The sequence below is a fragment of the Zosterops lateralis genome, assembly GCF_965231275.1.
Source record: "Zosterops lateralis genome assembly, chromosome: 1".
NCBI classification, from domain to species: Eukaryota; Metazoa; Chordata; class Aves; order Passeriformes; family Zosteropidae; genus Zosterops; species Zosterops lateralis.
This window is the reverse complement of record NC_139762.1, coordinates 51,066,568-51,077,667: the sequence shown is the minus strand read 5'-3', so window position 1 is coordinate 51,077,667 and position 11,100 is coordinate 51,066,568. Positions and strand designations below refer to the sequence as shown.

General features: G+C 43.7%; 1 protein-coding gene across 2 annotated transcripts in view; it reads left to right on the top strand.

Moving 5' to 3' along the window:
* Positions 1–499: 499 nt before the first annotated feature.
* CUL1 (cullin 1) overlaps positions 500–11,100 on the top strand; it is a 53,772-nt gene continuing 43,171 nt past the window's right edge. For both annotated transcript variants that reach the window (XM_083867319.1, XM_083867318.1), the window contains exon 1: positions 500–571. The gene's annotated coding sequence lies outside the window, so the exon portion shown is untranslated. The remainder of the gene's footprint in view (positions 572–11,100) is intronic.

Here is an 11,100-nt window from a genome sequence, read left to right as displayed (position 1 = left end):
ACTGGGGACACCAGCACTGTGCACAGCACTCCGGGTGGGCTCTCAGCACACGAGAGCGGAGGGGCCGAATTCCCCCCCTCGCCCTGCTGGCCCAACGCGGCTCTTGATGTGGCCCAAGTCCGATTGCCTTTCTGCCCTGCGAGCGCACACTTGCCGACCCATGTTGAGTTTTTCATCAACCATCACTCCCAAGTCTTTCAGCTCATTCTGGCACTGGACTGTCCTGGGGAGGGCTCGAAGCAACGACCCCCGGGGCAGGGCCAGGCAGGGCCGGGCCGGGCCCGGCAGCCGGGGAGATGGCGGTGGGCCGCCTCCCCCGCCGAGCAGCTCATGCGGACCCGCCAAAGGCCGACCCCGATCCCCGGCCCGCCGGGCCCCGCCGGAGGGGCAGCCGCAGCCCCGCTTTCCCCGCCCGCCGGGAGCCGGGAGCCGGGGCGGGGCGGCAGCGAGGGGCGGCGCCTCGGCGATCCCCGGGCCGCGCCGGGGGGAGGCGGCGGCGGCGGATCCGGGCCCGGCGGAGGCGGAAGGGGCGGGCGGACGTGGCCCTGACTCTGCGGGACGCGCGATGCTGGTGAGTGCGGGGAGGCCGCGGCGTTGTGTCGCAGCGAGGCCCGGCCCGGCCCGGCCCGGCCCGGCCCGGCCCGGCAGAAGGCGAAGGCGGCGGCGCGGGGCTCGGCACTGAGTCACGCCGCGGGGAGCGGGGGAAGGGGCGGCCGGGCCCGGCCCGCCCGCTGCCCGCCCGCCCGCTGCCCGCCCGCCCGCCTGCCTTTCTTCTCCCGGGCGCGCTCCCGGCCCCGGGGCGCGGGGGCGGCGGCGGTGGCCGCTCGGCCCCTTCGGGGATCCGGCCCCGGGGCCGCGGCCGGGCCGGAGCGGGGAGGCCGCGAACTGCGCACTCGGAGCGCATCGCCCCCGGCGGGGAGCGGGAGCGCCCCTCGGGCTGCCCCGGCCCCGCAGGACCTGCCTGGCCGCCGGGGGGCTGCCCGCTCCCTCCTCCCTCCCTCCCTGCGTCCTTCCCCGGCCTTCCCCCGTGCCCGCGGCCCCGCATGGCCGGGGCGCCTCGGTGCTGCCCCGGCCTTTCCGTCCCGCCCCGGTGGCTCCCGGCCCTCGGGCTCCTCCCGCAGCCCTCGCTGTGCCCCTCGGCCCCGGGACTGCCCACCCCAGCCTTCCCAGGCCCTGCTCGTCCCACGCCTCTGTCCTCTTTTTCCCTGCGAGCTTTTGTCCGTAACCTTTCCGGGCACTGTTTTGGGGTGTTCACCTGCTCACTGTCCTCCCTGCCCTTTTCTGTGCTGCTTCCTTTCACCCTGTTGTATCCCGGCAATCCCTAGCGATACTCGTGTGTGTCTAGGAGCTTTTTGGTTGTACCCAGAGAAATTCCCTGGTGCTCCCGGTACCATCGTGGCTGGGGGATATTTGCCACAGTTCGTCTTTGTCACCTTCTCTGGCTTGCTCTTGCTCTCAAGGACTGTGCACCAGGCTTCCCCTTGTTGCCACCTACTGTTGTGGCCTTACCAGAGAAGGTGCCCCCTGTAACCTTTTGTTTGTCCGTTAATGTGTTTATTGTCTCTATCCAGATGACTAGTCCTGCATATTTTGTTGTTTCAAATAACTAGCTCATTTGTTTCTCCATAACTTTGCCACTGCAAGCTATCTGTGTCCTTTCTGGGATCCTTTCCCCATCTTTCTTGTTTCTTCTTGAAGTTATATTCTAGCACCATCATTATCCCTCTGTTATCTTTCCCCTTCCAGTTTTCTTTTTCCCAGTAACCATTTCCTTCTTCATGTTTTTTTTTTCCCTTCTGATCTTACTCTCCTGTCATTAAAACCTTCCTTATCATCTCACCTAATACTCTCTTCTTTCCACATACTCCTTTCCTTTGTAGATTTATATGCTATCTCCCCCACTTTGTATTTGAATCTTCTAGCTATGCCTTGGAGGAGTAAGGAATTTTACCCTAGGTTATCTGAATACTTGAGTTCTGGTTTCATCTGGGGTAGAGTTAAACACTGAAAAGGCAGAGATGACTTACTTGTTTTGCTTTATTTTGTTTTGCTTTTTTACTGACTTCCTCAGCAACCTTTCCCTTGGTACATGTGTTCATACATAATCACATACCTCAGCCCTAATACAGACACATGCCCTGATGCTACTCAGGGAGAAAAAACTCTGTATTGGAAATCCTTTTGGCAGGACTGGGAGGAAGAGTCCACAGGGGCTAGAATATACCCATTGACTACATAGCTTGAATTAGGCCAAATAATGTTTGTAATACCATATTGTGAATTGGTACTTAGTTGATATGGAATGTATTTGGGATGCCTCCTCTTTGGGGAAGCAGTAAGATACTATACAGGTACCATGGTATGTGGCTTTCACTCACAATGAACTGCTGTAATGTTCTCTGTTGATGGTTAGGTGTCCCTGTGGCATTGGCACGTGGTGTCTCTGATGGTGACTTGACCAGAAAGAAGTCTTTTTCGTCTGCTTTGTAACTTCTTGTTTGCAGTATTTCTTGTACAACTTCTTATTTTGTGTCTGTTTTAGTTGCTTTGGTTCTTAAGATTGGTTACATTTCACAGTCACCTCATGAGCACGCATTTGAGGTGCAGTTTAAACACTGGACACGCTTGCCCCATGGCAGCATGGTGAATGCATTTTAATCCCAGGAGCCATTTGTACACCTAACTCTGGAATCCTGGTTCAGCACCTTGTGTTAACAACGTCTCTGGAGGAAACTTTCCATTGCTTATCCAAGCATCATGTAGAAAACAGTCTTAGTTTGGGCACCTAAATTAGGCATATGCGTTCTGCTCCTTGGCTGACAAAACAGTGGTGGTGGTTTAGCAAAATGATTCTTCTTCCACCTCACTCCTTTGTAGGCCGGTTTGAACTGGCCTTAAAACTTGGGCCTCTTCCTCGGACTGTCAGCATCAGAAAATCGCATTGCTTCAATTGAAATAACCTAAATTCATTTAAGCTAAATGGATGCACACCCTTATTTGGATACTGCTTTGGGGGTGCCTCTTTTTTGATTTAGCTTATTTGTAGTCTTGATGCAAGCTCTTGGATTTTAGATGTGTTGTTATGAAAACAATACTGAACCCTTAGAGAAAGTTCTCAGATAGTCAGCTTAAAAAGTGTTATCCTACAACTTGTATGTTAAGATCTCGGAGTACTGCTTTTCATCTGTTGTGTTTCTTAGGTGGTGCCTAGTTCTGTGTAGTTACAATTATTTCAGTGGGGCCTAACTTAATGATGAGTCATATCCCGAGTGCCAGTGGTTGCATGAATTGGTAATACCTGGAATCTTCCCTCTTGCCACTGAAGCTTGATTTTTTTTTAATTAATCAAAAACCCCACAAAATTATAGTAGATGAAACAGCTTTAAAGATGTTCCACTTGATTACACCACTCTCAACATCAAAAAATTGTTTTATGAACATGAAGTGAGGGATTTCCTAGTAAGAGGTCAGTATGTTACCAACTCTGCTGTTGTACTTCCCATGCTGTCCAACAGGGTCTGTCTCTGTGCATCAGAAGGAAAGCAGGGCAGATGTCCCACTTGGATGGGATATCAGGAGGATGTGCACAGGCAGTCATAGCAGCCTGCAGGTTGATACAGTCTTCCTGCTGCACAGACCTGGAAAAAAGAAGTGTATGGAAAACTTGGCCTTGGAAGTTCTGCATGTGCTTTAGGAATGCATGATCTCATTTTAAACAGAATATTTAGGTGCTAGCATGTTTTTTAGGTAAGAGTACATGAATAGAAAAATTTTAGTTAACTGTATTTTTCAAGCTTATCTCCATGTAAAAAGAAATGGTTGTTGGAACCAACATTTAGAGGTCTAACTACAATCTATACAGCCTGCAAACTTAAACTACTATTTTTTTTTGGTTTGTTATGGAGACCACTGTTTCCCTTGCTTGATAAAGGAGAATTTTCAGTAAGAAAATACAATGATTGGAAAATTATAGAGACATGTTGAGCTTGTCTACATGAGTAACTTACTGTTTTATTGTAAGAGTTGCAGGTTTTTCAATAGAAGAACTACTAGAACAAGAACAGATTGACTGTTCGTGTTTCGACAGCGCTGCAGTCCAGACCTGTTACAGACATGACTAAATGACTTGGTAATAAAATTGCTATGAGCTGATGTGCCCTGCTGTAGTGCTGTAACTTGTAGCCTTTAATGTAACCGCAGATTTAAACACTCATTGCATTATCCCAGCTTCTGGAAAGAGCACTGTTTTAGGAAATGATCTGTGTCCTGGTGGGTGGTTCTCCATCAGCTTTCTCTTTACCTACAGAACCTTTGATGTCACAAGAGAGAGCCTCTTCCTGTTGTTCCCTTACCTCTTATTATAAATAATACAAGTCAAAATCAAATGCATTTTTTTAACTAAATCAAACATTGATTACATTCCACTTTATTTAATGTAGTGTTTTGCAAATCCTTTTTTTATGAACTGTAGAAAAACGAGTGAAGGCTACTGTGAAAATAGAAAATTTCATAGAAATAGGAAAATAGAAAAATTTTGCACTTCAGGGAATGGATATAGAGTCATATGTAAATTTTTGCCAGAGTTGGTGTCTCTTTCTCTCCAAAATTGCACTACTTTCTTTGCCAGTTGTATCCTGAACTTGTGAAAAAGAAGGAGGTGATTCTCACCCTCTGTGAGACCCTTACCTGGAGCACTGCATCCAGCTTTGTGGCATCCAACCCAAGAAAGACATGCACCTATTGGAGCAGATCCAAGGGAGGGCCACAGAAGTGATCAGAGTGATGGAACACCTCTCCTAGAGCTGAGAGAGTTGGGCTTGTTCAGCCTACAGAAGAGACAGTTCCAGGTGACCTTATTGAGGCTTTCATTCAGTCCATAAAAGGGCATTATGAGAAAGATGGAAAGAGACTTTTTACGAATGCCTGTAGTGACAGGACAAAGGACATAAATTTTAAGTGGAAAGACAGCAGATTTAGACTGGTTATAAGGAGGGAATTCTTTACTGTGGTGGGTAGTGAGGCATTGGAACAGGTTAACTAGAGAAATTGTAGATGCCCCATTTCTGGCAGTGTTCAAGGCCAGGCTTGAGCGTCCTGATCTAGTGCAAGATGTTTGTCTGTGGCAGAGAGGTGGTTACTAGGTGATGTTTAAAGGTGTCTTTCAACCCAAACTGTTTTATGGTTCTTGAATAAACAGTATAACTTCAATGTGATGGTCTTCCAAAATCTCAGGAAAAAAAATTGTATTCATTTTCTTTCCCTTTGGATTCTTCTGGTTTTGGTGCCAGAAGGTTCCCTGCCTTGGTTTGATCTAGTGGATACAAGGCATTACTTCACAGCAAGACTAAGAATAAAGGATTAAGAAAATATATTTTCTCTGACATCTTTTTAGTTATGCACTAGATTTAAATATCAGTTCAATACCATTGACTTCTGTTTTTCTTTAAATTAGAAGTACCTAAAGGTGATATAAAATTCTCCTTGTCTTTGGTTTTCATTAGATTTGCTCTAGTTTATGTTGCTGTATGTCTCAAGCTTGGTGTTATTGTGCAGAAGAAATGGATTTACATGTAGGATGGTGAGGATCATGATGATGGAAAGTTTCTGCAGTGCAGGGAGCTTTTCACTCTGCTCTGATAATGTACTTATCTTTTGAAGCCATGCACATGCTTCTCCCATTTTATTGGAGACTGGTGGCTTTGCTACTGGAACCCAGATGTATTTGATTCATTAATATACAAGGTAGACAAAAGTGAAGCTTTTAAATTTGAAACAAGGACCTACAAAAGTTTGGGGTATTAGTAAGGCAGTCTCAACATAACTGAACTTAGAAACTTGTATTTTTAATATGCATTTGATGTAACTTGGCTTTTTGTTGCTCTGTGTTTTGGATTGTACGGTATCTTAATATGGATTAGAGTTCATAACTAAAGCTGGTGGTCTGACCTTAGTTCACCCTGTTTTGCTCTGTAATTTCAACTTAATTTCATATGTATGTTTGCAAGCTCCTCTGGTGTCACAGACAGTGGAGACTGTCACTTGGAAGTTTTATCCAAAGTTAAAAGGACTGAATTACGGGGGAAAAGGGATTTTAGGATTTCTTCTTGTTAGCTGTTAGTCTTTTCATCTTGCTTTTCATGGTAATAATTTCATGGGCAAATGCTCTGCTTGCTTTTGGGTAGCCAGAGGATAGACTTTTCACTGTACAATTGAAAATGCTTTTTTAGAATGTTTTCGTTTTCTTAAGAAAACAGACTCTTCTCTTACTTTCTTTTTTTCAGAGGTAACTTTGGAAAAGTTGTATTTCTGAAAACATGCCTATGCTAGGATACCATCACTAAAAGGAGTTGTATAAAATCGAAATTTATATCCTTAAATAGTTAAATTGATTTTGTTAGATTCTAATGCAGGCTTAGCTTTAAAACTTAATGGTGCAAGCTTAATCAACAAGAAGGAAGCTTTAAATGTGGGGTGTTAGGGATGTATGACAATTTTAACTTCTACGAATTAAGTTACATTGTTTCCCTTCTATACCAAGGGTGCCTGCTGCAGTCATTAGAAATCAAAACTGATTAAAAATTTCCTGAAAATGATACTGAATTTAAGCAGAACTAACTTTTTGTGAGGTATAAATTCTTTGCTGTAAGTTGAGGCTGCGAGCATTCAGACTTGATAGTTGAACCAGAAAAATTGAATCCCTTTCTAGATTTTAATCTAGAGAAAGAGAATTATTTCTCTTTAATGTAAGAGAAAGTTGTCATTCTTTTTTGGGCTGACTGTATTTAGGGATCTGGAATGAAATATATGAGAAGTCTACTGTTCTTTGCCAAGAGTGTTTGCAGCATTACACCACAGCAGGAATCAAGATCACTAGCACATATATCTGTGCACTTAATGTAGACACGATTTAAAAAGAAAGTAAGAAAATAAAGAGAGAGTGGCTTTCACAGGTCATGATTTTGTCACATGCAGGAAATGAATGTAAGTAACTGCAACAGTCCTTGATTTATCCATTATTTGTCACCTCAGAATGAAACAGTAGCATGAAGGTGAATATAGGAGGAAACTCTTAAATACTTAAGCTGTGCTCTTGTGGTACATTCGAATGTCTGAAAATATCAGAGTGTTCACAAGATTGATCGGTGTGACCGTCATCTTTATTTATAAATTGAAGTGGCAAACTGGATTGCATTGACCAGTCAAGCTCTTGCACAAGTAACAAGAAGGAAGAAGTTGTAAAATTAGCCAGCTGTTTGGAAGAGATTCCAGCCAGAATTATTTTTTGCTTGTTAGCAAGATGTTAATGGTGAAAATTTTTGTTGGTGTCTTTAACAGGGCAATATAAAAGTGTATGTTGTGGTGCTTGGAGTGCTGTTATAATGTTGGGGGATTTGTGTTAGGGTTCAGGGGCTTGCCCTGGATATTCCTGGAGGAATGTCCTGGAGGATATGCCCTGGAGGTCATGCTGGGTCTGGATCAAACTGTAAGACAACACTAATGTTTTCTTGGTGGAGATCAGTAGGATTATGATGTTTTAGCTTATTAAGTTGGATTTAGTTGGAGTTTTGATGTCTGGTAAGATCTTTTGGGGAAAACGGTTATGTGTAAGAATTGGCCTTGCAGGATCATTAGGGTCTCTAAACTGGCCCAAGGTATTTCAGAGTTTCTAGCCTTCTGTGTTTGTTCCTTCTGAATTGCACTGGATTTAACTCCCTGCTGCTGTTCAGTTTCCCCCTTTTTTTTCCTTGTTTGTTTCATTTGTTTGTTTGTTTCTTTTTTCTTTTTCCCTTTCTAAGAAAACAAGATATATTTCTGTATCTTCTGCTTGGCGTGTTGGGTATCTAGCAATTTTCATGGCTTGTCCTCCCTCATTTTCCTTTTCTGCATCTTTATGTGCGTTGTCCTTCAATATTTGTGTTTATTTGGGTTTCATTTGGCTTTGTTTAGTTTTTGCTTTCTTGTTTGTTTTGACTTTTGTTTGGGTTCGTTATGCAGGTTGTATCATATTTATTATTTAAGCCAGAGAGAAAGTGGGAATATTCAAGGCTCTTAATCTTGTGGTTGGACCCTGGCTGGATGCCAGGTATCCACCAAAGCCCCTCCATCACTCCCCTCAAGTAGACAGGGGAGGAAAAATACAGTGAAAGGCTCATGAGTTGAGGCAAGGGCAGGGACAGATCTCTCATTGATTACTATCATGGGCAAAACATACTGGACATAGGCAAATTAATTGAATTTATTATTAATCAAAATCAGAGCAAGTTAATGAAAAGTAAAACAATTTTTTAAAACACCTTTCCCCCACGTCTCCCTCCTTCTTGGGCTCTGCCTCCTCCCCACCAGCAGCACAGGGAAATGGGCTGAGGCACCGTGAGTTCACAAGAGGCTGTTTCTACCACTGCTCAGGGAGAAGACTCCTTCTCCTGCCCTAACATGGGATCTTCCCACGGGAGACAGCTCTCCATAAACTTAGCTTGCATCAGTCCTTCCCATGGGCTACAGCTCTTTGTGGACTGCTTCGATGTGGGTCTCTTCCCACAGGGTGCAGTCCTTCAGCCACAGCCTGCACCAGCATGGGTAACCATTCCCCACAGGCTCCTAAGTCCTGCCAGGAGCCTGCTCCAGCATGGGATTCCCAGGGACTCACAGCCTCCTTTCAGGCATCCACCTGCTCGGACAAGGGTCTCCTCCGTGGGCTGTGAGTGGATCTCTGCATCCCTGTGGTCTTCCATGGGCTGCAGGGGCACAGCTGTTTTACCATGGCCTTCGCAGGCTGCACGGGAATCTCCACTCCAGTGCCTGATCCTCCACTGACCTTGGTGTCTTCTCTGAGTGCAATTACATCTGTGGAATAATTTATTTTCCTTCTTAAATATGTTCTCACAGAGATGTTACTGCCATTTCTGGTTGTCACAGCCTTGGCCAGTGGCAGATCCATCCTGGAGCCGACAGGCATTGGCTCTCTTGGATTTGGGGGAAGCTATGGCCAGCTTCTTGTAGAACTCACCCCTGTAGCCCCCCTGCCACTACCAAAACCTGGTCACACAAACCCACTACACTTCTGTAAAACTTTCTTCCTTCTCTTCGTTGCTCCCATATCTTGACTTGATTCTCTTTGTTCTTCTCCTAATCTGCAGCATTCCTTTTTCCAGGGTGTAAAAGCTGACCATAATCAATGTTTGAAGAAGCTATGAAGCACATTAACTGCAGGCTCAGTTGAAAAATACTATAGGGTCTGCATCCTGTTTTTGACAGAGGAATATGCAAGACCTTAGGTTAGAAAGAGCATTTCAGTTTAGGAGCAATCTGCAAACTTTGCACATAAGGATTACTTCATCAACAACAAAGTGAACTCTCTCTGAAGATGGCCAAGCAAAACTTAAAAAGTTTTACCTGTAGTACTTAAGGATATGGTCCCTTGCACTGTTTTCCACATTGATGTTGATGCAGTGAAATGATCGTGAAGCTTATTGTTGGTGGGAGTCTAAATATTGACCAGGGTTTACTTTGGGTGGAATTGCAAAACAGAGAGTTTGCTTGTGTAGAATACAACAACAAACCTTGTTGAGTCTAGATCTAGCCTTTGTTTATGAGGCAGCTTGTATATGTTGGGGATTGATGTGGGTTGTTTGGGGGTTTTTGTATTAGCTACAGCATTATTGTAGGGAGATATCTGTCAAAAGCTGCTGGACTTGTTTGTTCAAGGAAGACAAAGGTAAAGCCGAAAGGATGAAATAAAGAAAGAATGTTGGAGAGCTGGTAAAAGAATAGGCAAAGAGAAGGGAAAAAGTGGCACCCTCCAGCTTTCTTGGTTTTCTTCTGAGGAATAGTTACTGATATTTTAGAAAAATCCTTGTATTCAGGCATCCAGATAATCCACATCAGTTTAAAAGGCTTTTAGTGAACAGAATCATGGATAATTTAAGTAAATAAGAAAAGTGTGAAAACTGCAATTCCAAATTACTTCCATATATCATGTTTAAATTTGAACATAAAAGTGAAATTTAGAGTCTTTATAGCTGTGAAGAACATGTCCAGGCTTTGTTTTATTTTTTCAGCTGGCAACTGTATCATTGGCGCATGAAGTAATGTAGGAGTGTATTAATTACAGTGCTTTAGTTATCATCGATCAGAGCTGTAAAACATGGAGGAGGGGGTGCGGGGAGAGCACTGAAGCCCTAAATGAAGTCATCATTAGGGAGATACAGTATTAACCACCCAAAATTTACACCAAATTTACACAACTTGGTCTTAAGTTACTGCCAAATTACACATACTTGCTTCTGCTTTTTTTTTTTTTTTTTTTTTTAATGCTGCACAGAATTTTTTACCACCCAAAGACAACTTTTGGAAGGGAGGAATGCATGCATAAATCTCTGCCTTTTCTCATAATGAGCTGAATTTAACTCCCTTGAAAATAAGATGAGCTAAAGCTTTTCACACTACATGTAACTCTGTTTTGTAATAATACAGAGGAACTGAACATTGTAAATTTTGTAAGTTATCTCTTAAAAATCTTTATTGAAAAGGGAGAAAAAATTCTAATATTTATCTTCTGGTACTGATTTCTGGAGTAACCATATTTTACAGTAGTTGTGTAATTTTGCTGGGGCACAGTGAAAATGTCTGCTATAGGCAGGTTCTCCAGATGTTGATTAATTACACATTTGTAGCATGTGAAGTGCTACAGACATTGTGCTTGTTCCTAGTCTTGCTTTAAGGATTGTGTCATGTGAAATGCATAAACTGTCTCCCTAGCTTATAGCCATTATATTAAGTGACTTAAAATAATTCTGGGAAGAAATACAAGTGCTCTATAATGTTGCATGTAGGACCATGGCTCAACTAAGCAATGTTACAGTTTAGAGCTCATAATGCTAACCTCAGCCAAAGTCAAATAAGCACAATATTAATTTGCAGGTACATGGATATGAAAGGTGTCTTTGAAATAATAAATTGTGTGTGCAAGTGATTATAGGAACAAAATAGAAATATTTCGCTTGTCTCTTTCTGTTCTATCAGACAAATATGTGCTGGAATGGAGGTTGCATCCTTCAGGAGTTAAAGCATTTTTTAACCTGGAAAAAATTTCAAGGAGAT